The sequence below is a fragment of the Equus quagga genome, chromosome 7, assembly GCF_021613505.1.
Source record: "Equus quagga isolate Etosha38 chromosome 7, UCLA_HA_Equagga_1.0, whole genome shotgun sequence".
Taxonomy (NCBI): Eukaryota; Metazoa; Chordata; class Mammalia; order Perissodactyla; family Equidae; genus Equus; species Equus quagga.
Genome location: NC_060273.1, coordinates 111,766,887 through 111,779,651, shown reverse-complemented (window position 1 = coordinate 111,779,651; position 12,765 = coordinate 111,766,887).

Genomic DNA, 12,765 nt, shown 5'->3' with positions numbered 1-12,765 from the left:
TTTCCCAGCATCATGGAATGCATTATATATCTATCTCTGAGATCAATGAGATGTACCTGCACAGGGAAAGGTCTGCAGCATAGATCCATCAGCTAAGGCTACACATAGAACTACGCTGATATTGCTGGAGGGAGATGGTTATGCTTTTGATGGTCTCACATGGCAGATGCTCACATAATATCTTGCTGGTGAGGAACAGTAGCCCACTATTTCTTGGATCCGTGACTTGATTTCTTTGGTCAGTTTTGGAAAATTCTTTGCTCTTATCTGTTTAAATTTTACATTGACCCATTTTCTCTTTTCTCTCATTCTGGGATGCCAATTACACATATGTTGAATCTTTTTCTTATGTCATATGTCTCTTACATTCTTTTATATATTTTTCATCCGTGTCCTGTGTTTCTTGATACTTCAATCTGAATATTTTATTTTGAACTACTTTCAAGATCAATAATTCATTCTTCAGCTGTGTCTTCTCTGCTTTTAAACACTCTACTGAGTTCTTAAGTACATCTCCATTTCCACTTGATTTTTTTAAACATAGTTTTCAGTTGTCTGTCTGAATTCTACATCTTAATTTGCATTCCTGAATACATTAATTATATTTTAAAACCTATGTCTGATAACTCTAATATTCAGCTCTCCTGTGAAACTGTTTTTATATCATTTTTCTCTTGCTTTTTGGGTAATTCTTGTCCTTTTTCATAACTATTTATTTCTTTTAATTAATAATGAATATTATAGATGAAAAATTGTAGAGTAAATTTTGAGGCTAAGGATGATGTTATTCATTGGAGATAAGGATAATGGTGAACCAGAAACAACAATTCCGCTGTTACAAGGGCTGAAGCTCAGCTTCCATGAGCTCAATCCTTGATTGAACTAAAGGTGATCTCTCCCTGGCCTGACTACCTAACAAAAGCAAAAGTAAGTTAAGGTTTAGCTCTTCAGGATCCCTAATATCTCAAAAAAGAAAACAAACAGACAAACGCTTGCCCTGGTCTCCTCCTCCTGGTGGACTCCAGACTGTCATTTTGGTCTCCCAGCTCTACAAGATCTTCAAAAGTTCTGCTCAGCTTCTCACGCTCTCACTCATCCTTAGATTAGTAATTGCTGCTAAATTTCTTCAAGTGGTGTCAGTCCCTGGTATTTACAAGTATTTTTGCCTGTAATACAGCAAACTTTTTCATTTATATTTAAGATTTAAAATTCTCATTTTCTTGGAGTTTTGAAATTCCATCAGGAAGATTTAGGTATGTATCTCTAATGAAAAAAAAAGTCCTGATTGGTTCTTAAAGAGCTCATTCCAGGAGATATCTTGAGATTTTCTTTAGCAATGACCAATTTTATTTTATTGATTATTTCATTCCCTCTATTCTTTCTGGAACTTCTATGGGATTTTGGATTTTTCCAAATCCATCCTTTGTTTCTTTCAGAAAAGGCGGAATAGTGAAGCAGCTAGAAGGATGATCTTTGAAGTAACGTTACCAAGTTTCAAAACCCCATTTTGACATTTAGTTAACTGGGTAACTTTAGGCAAGTTAAAAAAGTGATCTTTGCCTAAGTTTTTTATTTAGGAAAGAGTATTATTAAATTATCCATTTCATAAATTATTGTGAGAAAAAAATCAGATAAAATATGTGATTGTTAGCTTCACTTCTCCAGCACTTTGTGGTTTTGCTCTTACTTCCAGATCATTAGTTTACTTTTCACTTGTGCCCATTTTATTGTATTCTTTAGAAGTCAGATTTAAAATATCCAATTTCCCTCATTTAATTACATAGTTATTCCTTTTGAAGCTTGCCTTGCTGAGAGTACAGATTAGAATTTTAAAATTCTTTTATCATTTGCATTCTCTCTGTTTCTTTTAAATTCATTTTAGTCCCTTTCCTTTTATGTTGTTGGATATTTACTCCAAATATTTGACAATTCTTGATTATTTGTATATATATATATTTTTTTTTGATGAGGAAGATTGTTGCTTGAGCTCACATCTGTGCCAGTCTTCCTCTATTTTGTAGGTGGGATGCTGATACAGCATGGCTTAAGGAGTGGTGTATAGGTCCGTGCTCAGGATCCAAGCCTGTGAACCCCAGGCCGCCAAAGGGGAGCACACAAACTTAACCACTATGCTACCAGGCTGGCCGATTTGTTTATATTTCTAAATAAGGATTAGAGTGCTGAGCATGGGTTGCTGGTGTGTCCTTTGCAATTTGCTCATTTCCACAACTAGCCTCTCTTTTGAACAGAAGAGCTGACTATGGGCTCTGGGTCAATGGAAAGGATGTGTCAAGGTGATTTTGGCTTTTAGATACAGTGGTAGAAGGCTGGCCCTCAATCTGGGTATCACCTACTACCAAATGGGATTTTGGGAGGCAGGCGAATTAAGTGTATGTTCAAAGTCTGCCATTTTGAACTAAAAATCTCTTAACTTTTAAAATATAATTAATAAAGACACCAGCAGTGGATTTTAAAAGGACTCCTTTTCTTCCCATCCATATCACATTATTAGGTTTTTATTTTGTAGATATACCTATTCCTCTATGAATTAAGATTTATCTACATATTCGAGGAGTAACTTCGTTATCTTTATGGCAACTATGGTAAGGTTATATTACACAAACCATTTTCATTTCCAGTCAAACATAAAACATTTTGTTATAGTTCTCATTCAGATCTGGCGTCAAGCTGTTGGTTGGCAATCTTGGGAACTTCCCACGTGAGATTTGAAACCAGCTCCAGTACACGGAGGGTAAGGAGAGATCAAAAAAAGAAGCAGAGAACTCTAGACGGTAGGTGACAGGTTTAATAACTGAGGGAACTTACATACAAGGCTTAAGTTGGGTGGCCGCAAGACAAGTAGATCTCAGCATCTTTTCACCAGAATCTTACAAGTTTCAGTAGAGGCCTTAACTGGGTTCAGTCACATATATTGTCCAGATGGTCTCAACCACACATTACTATCTCAAGGCTGTGTCCTTGGGGCAGCCTCTAGTGCAGGGAGGGCAAGCTGAACACACATTCCAAGGACAGGGGAGGGGGCGAGCAGCCTTTGATTGCCCAGGAACAGCTTGCTGGTCAAGCAACGGTCATGTCCTCTCCATGACCTTCTCCAACACAAGCTCACTGCATTTCTCAAGGGCGTGTTTTTTTCCTTTCACTGTTAGAATTAAGTTATTCTCCAGCCAAATCTCTCCAACACTTTCTATCAATTTATATATCTATAAAGGAACATATGTCAGAATTGATTTAGCAAATTTCAGCTTCATTTTGAGAAGTTTTGAGAAAAGGAAGAATATGTATGGCTTGGAATATCAATATAAAATCTACTGCTTTCTGAAATTTGGATGGTTTTAATGAAATTTTACTGGAGGATATAAAAAGACAATAAAAGATGGAATCACATTTCCCATATTTCTTGAAATTTTCCTAGGCATATAGAACCTTCATACATTTCCTCAAAATGCTTTTAAAAAAATCAACATAACTTCTAAATAGTGATGTCTGGAACATTCAGCATGCAAAACAAAGTTGATTATATCACAAACATCAGTTCATTTCTGTTTGTGAAAACAGAATTGTCATCTTCCTAAGAAAAAGATTTGTGAAAATTTTCACAGCTTAATCATTTCATGTTGTAGTAAAAAGGTCATGTGCTCAATAGAATAATAAGAATGATGATGAGAGTAAGGTTTTCTTGTGAATCATATGCTGGTTATTAGTGTATTGATTCTTGCATAATTTTACATGTTTTGACATATTAATATATTTATAATAAATGTGTGTGCATGACTATTTATAGAAACCTCATTCCAGTGCTCATAAAATTCTCCCTGATTAAAGGCTACTTGCATACATAATATCCAATTTAATTCCCTGGTTTTCTTATCCTTTTACCATTCTCTGCTTTTGAAAACGAGTGAGCCAAATTAGAAGCAGTGTAAGTGTGTCAAAAACCTGCTTTTTGTTGAAGTAAAGTCTACTTGAATTTTGATTGAAAGGAATATACCTTATTTTTTTCCAGTGGAGATGTTCGCTCAAATATGTATGTTAGAGCAGCAGAAAAACATTTAAAATAAACCTTCACAGAGAAAGGAAGGCAGGAAGGAAAAAAAAAGAAAAACCTTGTCTTCAGCAAAAGCATCTTATCATTTCAAAAAAATTCCTGTTTTACTTTGCCGATGAGTATATTAATATGGCAAATCATTTTAAATTTTTTCTAGTTTTATTGGAACGTCATAAATGTGTAAAAACTAATTGATAAAGTTTAATATTTTTTCTAAATAATTAGAAAATATCCAATTTCTCAATTCAAATGAACAAAAAGTCAGCATATCAAAAGTGGGGTAGAATTAAAGAAATAGAAAAAGCCACTAAACTGCAATCCTTTATACACATACAAACAAGTGCTATATTATATAACAACTATTATGAAATATCTGTGACAACTCAATACTTTTTTCCACATTAACATGCTCTTCAGTGATTAGCATTAAATCTCATAAGCAAAAAACACATTTACCCTCTATCCAACGTCAATATTAATAAATACAGGATGCAAGATTTTAAGTACCTGGGTGAAAACTGAAAATAATTAACCATCTATGTGACACAACAAACTCAGAATTGTGGGAGTTAATTCACATGAACAAGTGCCTTTTTAGTAGTATTCTTCTTAATGTTTTAATTTATATGAACCATTGAATTATGCACTTTATTTTTTAATATTGATACGTATACACATATATACACATGTATGTAAATAAATATGTGTTTATATGCAAATTTTCCAGTTGCAGTAACTACTGGATAACATATTTATGGATGATTTTAATTGTCTTTTTATGCTTTCCTCCCTAAATTTCAAGTATTCTATAATTACTTTAAATTCAGATAAGAATCAAGTAAATATTACAAAATAGTGAATTTTAAACTTGAGGGTTTAAATAGTGATCAAGAAATCATTTTTAAAGATTCAGAACAAAAAGGACACATTTGTAAATTGATAGCAAAGATGATAGAAAAGGTTTCAAGTGATCTATCACTCAGCAACTATTTATGAAACACAACCGAGTCACATGGTGTGTGATACTAACGTACAAGGTGAAGAGTTCATAGAATCAATAAAGGAAAGACGCAGAGCCCTCGAGATGCCAGGGCTCTGGTCTGCTTCTCTTACCGCTCTGCCTGATGCTTGACGAAGAGTAGCGGTTTACCAGGGAAACCCAAGTGATAATGGCAGATGAATGTTCAATATCACTTGTCATAAAAAATGCCAGCTAAAGCAACATGATTCTTTACCTAGCAGGTGTTTGAGGATTAAGATATAGCATTGTGAAAAGAATCTGCTCATCCACTTTTGGGGAAATAGAAGTTTATACCATCTTAAAGGAAAGCAATTTTGCTTTCCAAAAAAAATCTTTTAAAGCTTTCATATACTTTGACCTACAGCTTTTATTCTAATAGTGTCTCTTTAGGAATAATGGAAAAGAAAATTAATTCTTTATGCAAAAACATTTTTATTCTAGTGCTTTTCGTAATAATAAAAGCATAAAAACAATCTAATTGTCCAGTAATATAACATCAATATAGTATAATATTGAATGGCCACTTAAACATTTACAAAAAGTTTTAAAATTGTGTTAAAAGGAATATGTTTTAATATTTAATTAGTAGCTAGCACATATTGAACACAATGTGTAAAAAACACTTTCAAACTTTTTTATGTATATAAGTTTCTATTTCTCATATCAACATAATATGAATACTTGTTATCTCTGTTTTACAGTGGATAACACTGAAACAGAAAGACGTTAGTAAACTCCTTGAGCTTACATAATCAGGAATGTGACAGAGTCAGAATTTGAACCCAGGTAATTTCACTGCAGATCAGATCCTATACTCTTGTTATTCTGCTTTCAATTGAAAAAAGGAGTATAAAAATGTGTGTATAAGATCACAAGTATTTTACAATACACAAGCAAACATAGATACATGGATGAAAAAATAAACTAATATGTATAAATTGGTCATCTGTGGATAGTAGAATTATAGGTAACTCTTTCTTGTTTCCATTTCTCTGTATTGAATGTGTTTTTCTACAATAAATTTGTACCAGCTTTATAATGAGAGAAAAGTATATATTTTAGACAAATTGTCAAACCTCTCCATGAGCTTCATCATTGACTGAGTTTGATGCTCCAATTTGAGTGTAAGCCTCACATCGTCAGGGATTTGGTTTGTTCACTGCTGTCTCTGGAATAGAATGGGGCTCGAATATGGTGAACTCTCAAAACATAGTTGCTGAATGATTGACTAAATGAATGAGTGGAATGGCTAAGTCATATGAATTGCATTAAATGAAAGTTGCTTCCTAATCGTTCGTGTCAACTTTGAAGTTGATAGATTTATTTAAGTTCACATACATGTACATAAATAGGGAAGAACTGGCTATTCCAGAAGTATTTTTTAAATTATAGCTCTCCAATAGCATTTTCAATGTGTCCTATAAAATATGAGCAATGCAAGATGATAATTTAAAAACAGGCCCTATTGTCAAACAAATTTTGGAAATGTTGCATATTACATCCCCCTCTTACAGATTTAAAATGCTCACTACTATATTCATATTTTAAGGAAGAAGTCTTAGAGTAAAGAAAAATTTAAAATTTCATTATTTGACCAAAAACTTTTGAGAAATAATTGTTAGCATCCTATGTTACTGGTATAATATGGAACCTATAGAACAGTTAATTAATTAATTAATTTATTTTTGCTGAGAAAGATTCACCCTGAGCTAACATCTGTGCCAGTCTTCCTCTGTTTTGTATGTGGGTCACTGACACAACATGACTGCTGAAAAACGGTGCAGATCTGCACCCGGCAACGGAACCCGGGCCGCTGAAGTGCAGAGCATCAAACTTAAACACTGGGCCATGGGACCAGCCCCACAGAACATTTTTTTGGTTAATGCTGCCATAAGTGATTTTTGCTCCATTCAAGATGCTCACTATGACATAATTTCTCGTACGATTTTGGAGCATAGATTGATTACACAGGAATGGCTTTCCAGATATCAGTGTGCAGTAATTCAGAATCTAATCTGACCATAGTTTCATATTTGAATTTTGGGTAGATATATTATTTATCAACAGTATATAATTATATTATTTATGTTCCTGGATAATAAACCTGTTTAAACAGCATTTGGGGGAAGAAATAAAGGAACTTATGACGTTAGTATTGTTTGGAAGCCTATGGCTTTCTAAATATTCTTTCAAAATAAATTCACTGACTTTCTCTTGTATTTATAGTACTACTTACATTAGGTCATCTTTTTTTTGACTGAAAATTTTTGGGGAATATCTATTCAGACCAATGATCCTATTTCTTCTTCAATAGTATTGTTACAAAAAGTGTGTATATTCATTAGTAAAAAAATCAAATAGTTTAGAAGATACTACAAACTATATGAAACTATACATTCTAGAGATAGACACTGCTACAATTTTGGTGAACAAGCTTCAAAATATATCTCTATGTATATAAACCAATATAGATACTGGTATACTATTTTACTTAAATGGTATTTTCTTCTGCGAATGATTTTATAACCTATCTACCTTAGCAACTTCCACTCATACTTGTCTCTTCCTTGGCCCTCTGCTTTAGCCGCTCTGTCTTTCTAATGGTACCCTGTGTGTCCATATTGTCTTCTGAGAATATTTCTACCCGTGATATTTTCTCTTCTATTCTTCCCCTAGTTACCACATATGACACTTTCAGATGTCAGCTAAATTGTCATTTTCTCAGGGAAACTTTCCTATCCTTCCCTTCTAGATGAATTTTCAATACTATGTGGTCTTACAGCACATGTACTTCTCTTTCATAGTAGTGGTAACAGATATATTACATTTTTCTCAGATAAAGTGATTGTTATCTTTCCCCCTTAGAAGAGGAAGTCTTCCCTAAGGGCATGGCTCAAAACCTTTTCTTGCCATTTGTAAAATATTTGTTAGTGCTCTCTCCTATTCCCATGCTTTTGTGTTGTCTGTATCACAAGGGCCCGGAAGCCTGAAAATTACATTTTCTAAACTCTTTTGCAGTTGAGTGTTGCAGAGGCTCTGCCAGTGTGTGTCCCTGGACAGAGGTAAGATGCCAGGTAAGAGCGAGAAGCCTTTCTGCCTCTGGCTCTAGCATTAGCATAAGCAGTATCTACCGGCAGCCAGATTAGCAGTTTCAATAACGGAAGCAGAGAAGCTACTGCTTATTGGAAGCAGACACTTCCAGAAGCACCAACAGTGAATTTGAGCTCATGGGATCCAGTCTGGGTAGTGGCAATTCCTGATGTCTGGGTAACACCATCTTCTCCCTTGTGCTCCTGCAGCCATTCCATCACCTTTGTAACACTTCTTGCATTAGAACCCTCACTTCCTTGCATAGATTGGTTTCTGATTTCCTAACTGGATCCTGACCAATAAACCTAATTCATACTGTGTATTTTCAATGCATAAATGCACCTACTTTTCCTCTCAACAAGATGCCATAGATATATTTTTTATGTCAATAAGTACAGATCTACATCAACATTGATTTTCCAGATCTATTTAAATTATTCTCTTTTAGCTAAGCTATAAAATAGAAATAAGGTTTGTTAAAATCTTCTCTTAATTGAAGCTACCTTTAATTTTGAATGTTCTGTTATTCTATCAAGCTTCAGTCTCATGTGATGAGGAGCTGTAATTAGGATGTTGGAATTATGAATTTTTAGAGCATGCAAGTGGTTGTATTTAAGTCCAATTTTTACTAATAATTTAGAAGTAGGGAAAATAATTTATTAATCTTTCAAAAAGCATTTTAATATATTCTATTAGATGAAAAGGTTATTGGAAAATAAACTGGTCATAAATAATAGCTATAGTTAGTATTCTATTTGATTGAAATTTTCTTGAATTATGATAATATTAGGAAAAAAATCTTTCAGAGTACTATAGTCCTAATAACATTTCTAAAGCCTCAAGAGAGTAGGAGAAAAGTTTCAGACTTGAAGAACAATCACCATATAATTGAGTAGATCCTAATTCATTCTAACTTTAAATAATATTGGAAGCAGAATAATATATCATTTGAAAGAAGAAAATAGTAAATTAAAAATGTCACTCTCCCTTTACATTTGAAAGTTGTTCTCATTAATGGGAAACCATGAAACAATCTCTTTGTACTATAATCTTTTGTTGTATTATTTAAATATCTCAGCACGTACAGAAGAGAAAACAAATGACAAGCATTTGACCTAAACAAGAACTGATTGATTTTCAGTTGATTAATCAAAATGAAATGAAGTTTTCCAGAAAGATTCAATTTAGCTATCTTCTGTTTTCTGTGAAAAATGACAGATTTTTCTGTGATATGTTCTTACCGTACAGTGTAAAGAATTAAGGACTCATCAAATATTTTTTATGACAGTCTATTTTTACATATCTAAATTTTAAATCTTCATATGTGAATGGAAGGCTATGTAGCATGTTTTAAATAATTGTGACAAATTGAAACATGGCTTTGGAAGATGATGGACTTATATAGACTTTCTGATTTTTTAGAAATTCTTTCCCCACCACTCTGGCTCTTTAATTTCTAAGAATTATAAAAGACTAGATTAGCTCATAGTTGGTGGGGTATAAATTAAAATTTTATATCTCTAATCTGAAGAAGTTTGCAACAAGTCTTCATTAAAAAAATTCTTCCAGGGCTGGCCTGGTTGCATAGTGGTTAAGTGTGTGCACTCTGCTTTGGCTGCCTGGGGTTCGCAGATTCAGATCCCAGGCGCAGACCTATACACGACTCATTAAGCCATGCTGTGGCAGCATCTCACATGGAAAAAATAGAGGAAGATTGATGCCAATGTTAGCTCAGGGATAATCTTCCTCACCAAAAAAAAAAAATCTTTAGTCAATGTTTAAACCTAAACATACTGAGGATCTTAGCTTATGCATTATTTCAGTATCTGGTTGGTGACTTAAGAGAAGCAGGTGTTTCCTTTGTAGTTGTGAAATCTTATTATGAATTCTTTTTAAATGTTGAAATTTTTGAAAAGGTAAGAATAAGAGTACCCCTACCTCCTTTTCCTCTCCAAGATTATGTGCCACATAGAGGAAACATTAAAAAGGATTAAAATGTCTGTGAAGGTATCCGTCTAATGGGCCATCCAGAAAGAGAGAGAGAAAGCAATGAATAGGGAGGAAAAAAATACAACAAGAATTACATTGAAATTTTCCTAAAGTTTCCATAAAATTTCCTTAATCACTGAGCAGGAACAACAGACACATGCACACACATACACAACACACTTACATTTTGACATTTAAGAAAATTTTTTGGAAATATTTATAGATTCATAGAAAGTTACCAAGGTGGTACAGACAGATCCCTTGTACCAATCGCTCATTTTTCCCCAGTCAATACACCTTATATAACTATACTAGAATATGAAAACCAGGAAGCTGTCATTGTTACAATGCTATTTTACCAACATATGATTATTCTATGTCATTTTATCACATATGTAGATTTGTGTAACCATTCTTGCAGTCAAGATACAGGCCTATTCTATCAACCCAAGGCTCTCCCCCCAGTTAACCCTTTATAGTCACATTCACCATCCCCACCCTATCTCCAATCCCTGAAGCTTGACAACCACTAATTTGAACTCCAAAATGTAAATGCAAAATTCACATTCTTCCAAAAAAGAATAAAAAAAAAACAACAAAAAGCAGGCTGCTTGCAGTGAAATGAGAATCAGACAGATAAAAGACTTCTCATTAGCAACCTGGAACTCATCTCTGAGAGTCAGAGGACCGTTTTCCTGAAAAAAGTAAAGTAGGAATGTTTTTTTTGAAGTAAAATAAGTGAGAATATTGTTTTTATTCTTTTTCTGTAAATGTGCTGAATTTTATCTCTTCTGAAGAATTTAGTTTTCAACTAAACAATAAATGAAAGAAATAAAGTTTTAAAAAATCTATAAGGAATGGTTACAAAAGAGGCTCATTTAACAAGTGGTTTGTTCTTTTTCCATTATACCATTATGAGATTTTCACTAATGAAAATTTTCTTCACAGAAGAAGTTCATTTTAATAACTACATAAATATCTATGCAATTTATTGATGAAGAATAAGAATCTCTGGTATTTAGATAGATAGATGGATAGATTAGATAGATAGATAGATACAGCATGTGTTCTCTTGAAAAAAACATCTTAGGATATTTCTCTCTCTCTCTCTTTTATTGAGATGAAACCCATATAATATAAAATTAACCATTTTAAAGCGTGCAATTGCTGGCATTTAGTACATTCACAATGTGTGCTTTTTTTTCACAACTGTCACCTTTATCTAGTTTCAGAACATTTATACCGTTTCTTTGAGGCCATTTGACCATGCTGCTGACATGACAGCTAGCTCCTTGGCAGAACCTTCTGCTGGCACCATAACAGTGCCCGCACCCTAATGTAGTCTCCTTGCACATGGTCTCTGGGCTTATCCTGTGACTTGCTTTGGCTGAACAGACATCAAAATATGATTCAACCAGAGGCTAAGTGCTTGCACACTGGGGCTTGGGCTCTTGAAACTTAGCCTCTGCGTTAAGAAGTCTAGGCTATTCTGCTGGAAATGTTATGTGGAAGAGAGCAGAAGCACCCTGGCCAAGGGTCTTGGTTGAGTTCATACACAAAAGAAGTCATCTGGGACCGGCCAGCACAGAACCAAGCCACCGATTGACTACCACTGCATGAGCAGAGCCCATTCCTTAGCACACGGAACTGAGATGAGCCTGCCCAAATGGCCAACACATAGAATTGTGGGCAAAGAAACAGTGATTGTTTGAAGCCAATAAATTCTGGGGCAATTAGTTTTGCAGCAATAGATAATCGAAACAAGGCCTTTTAAAATTTTTCTGCAGCACCACTGTCCATACATCTAAGTACTACCTCTAATCACCACAGACTTCTAATTTTGGAAAAAGTCTACGCTGGCTTTATTGAAATATTGCAGAGGGCAATACCGAAAGAAAAGGTAGGAAACAAAAGGGTGCCCAAAGCCTATAACTCTCCAACACTAATTCAAAGAGCCCTTTATGTCTGTTTAACAACTTGTGAATTCTTGTGGGTGCAATTTCCTGTTCACATTCTTTAAGCAGGGAACACGACAGTCTGCATCGTCTCTGGGCATGATAATCCTGATTCACTTTTGCCCTTCTAAGTCTTCTACCTATATCATCATTTGGAGGCAAGCGGAAGGGATTCTTTCTGGTTATCAAATTATGCATACATGTCCACCTGTGTTTCTTGTTTTCCCACATGCTGTTAGTGGGGAAAATGGCAAGTCGTTAGGCATGTGTATGGAGGTACATACTGGCCCTCCCATCTGCTCTAACTCTGCGAATACTAATGGTGTTCTTCCTACATTCACAAGTAGAGTTAAGAACAACGAAAACTTAACCTGCAGGTCCTTTCACAATATGATTTGTCATTTTCATAGCCAAAGTAACTGTGATTTTCCAGGAAGTCCATTTTTCCTTTGTTGTCAGTTTATTTTCTATGCCCGTTGTTTTAATTTCACTCTAATATTGGGAAGTTCGGTTCGTATGGTGGAGAAATATTGGACTCATGTTTAAAATAACATTTTTGGAGGCATGATTATATTAAAATAATAGGCTAGGCACTGTGGGAGATATGAAAATGTATTATAGATGATCCCTCACTGATAGAAAAT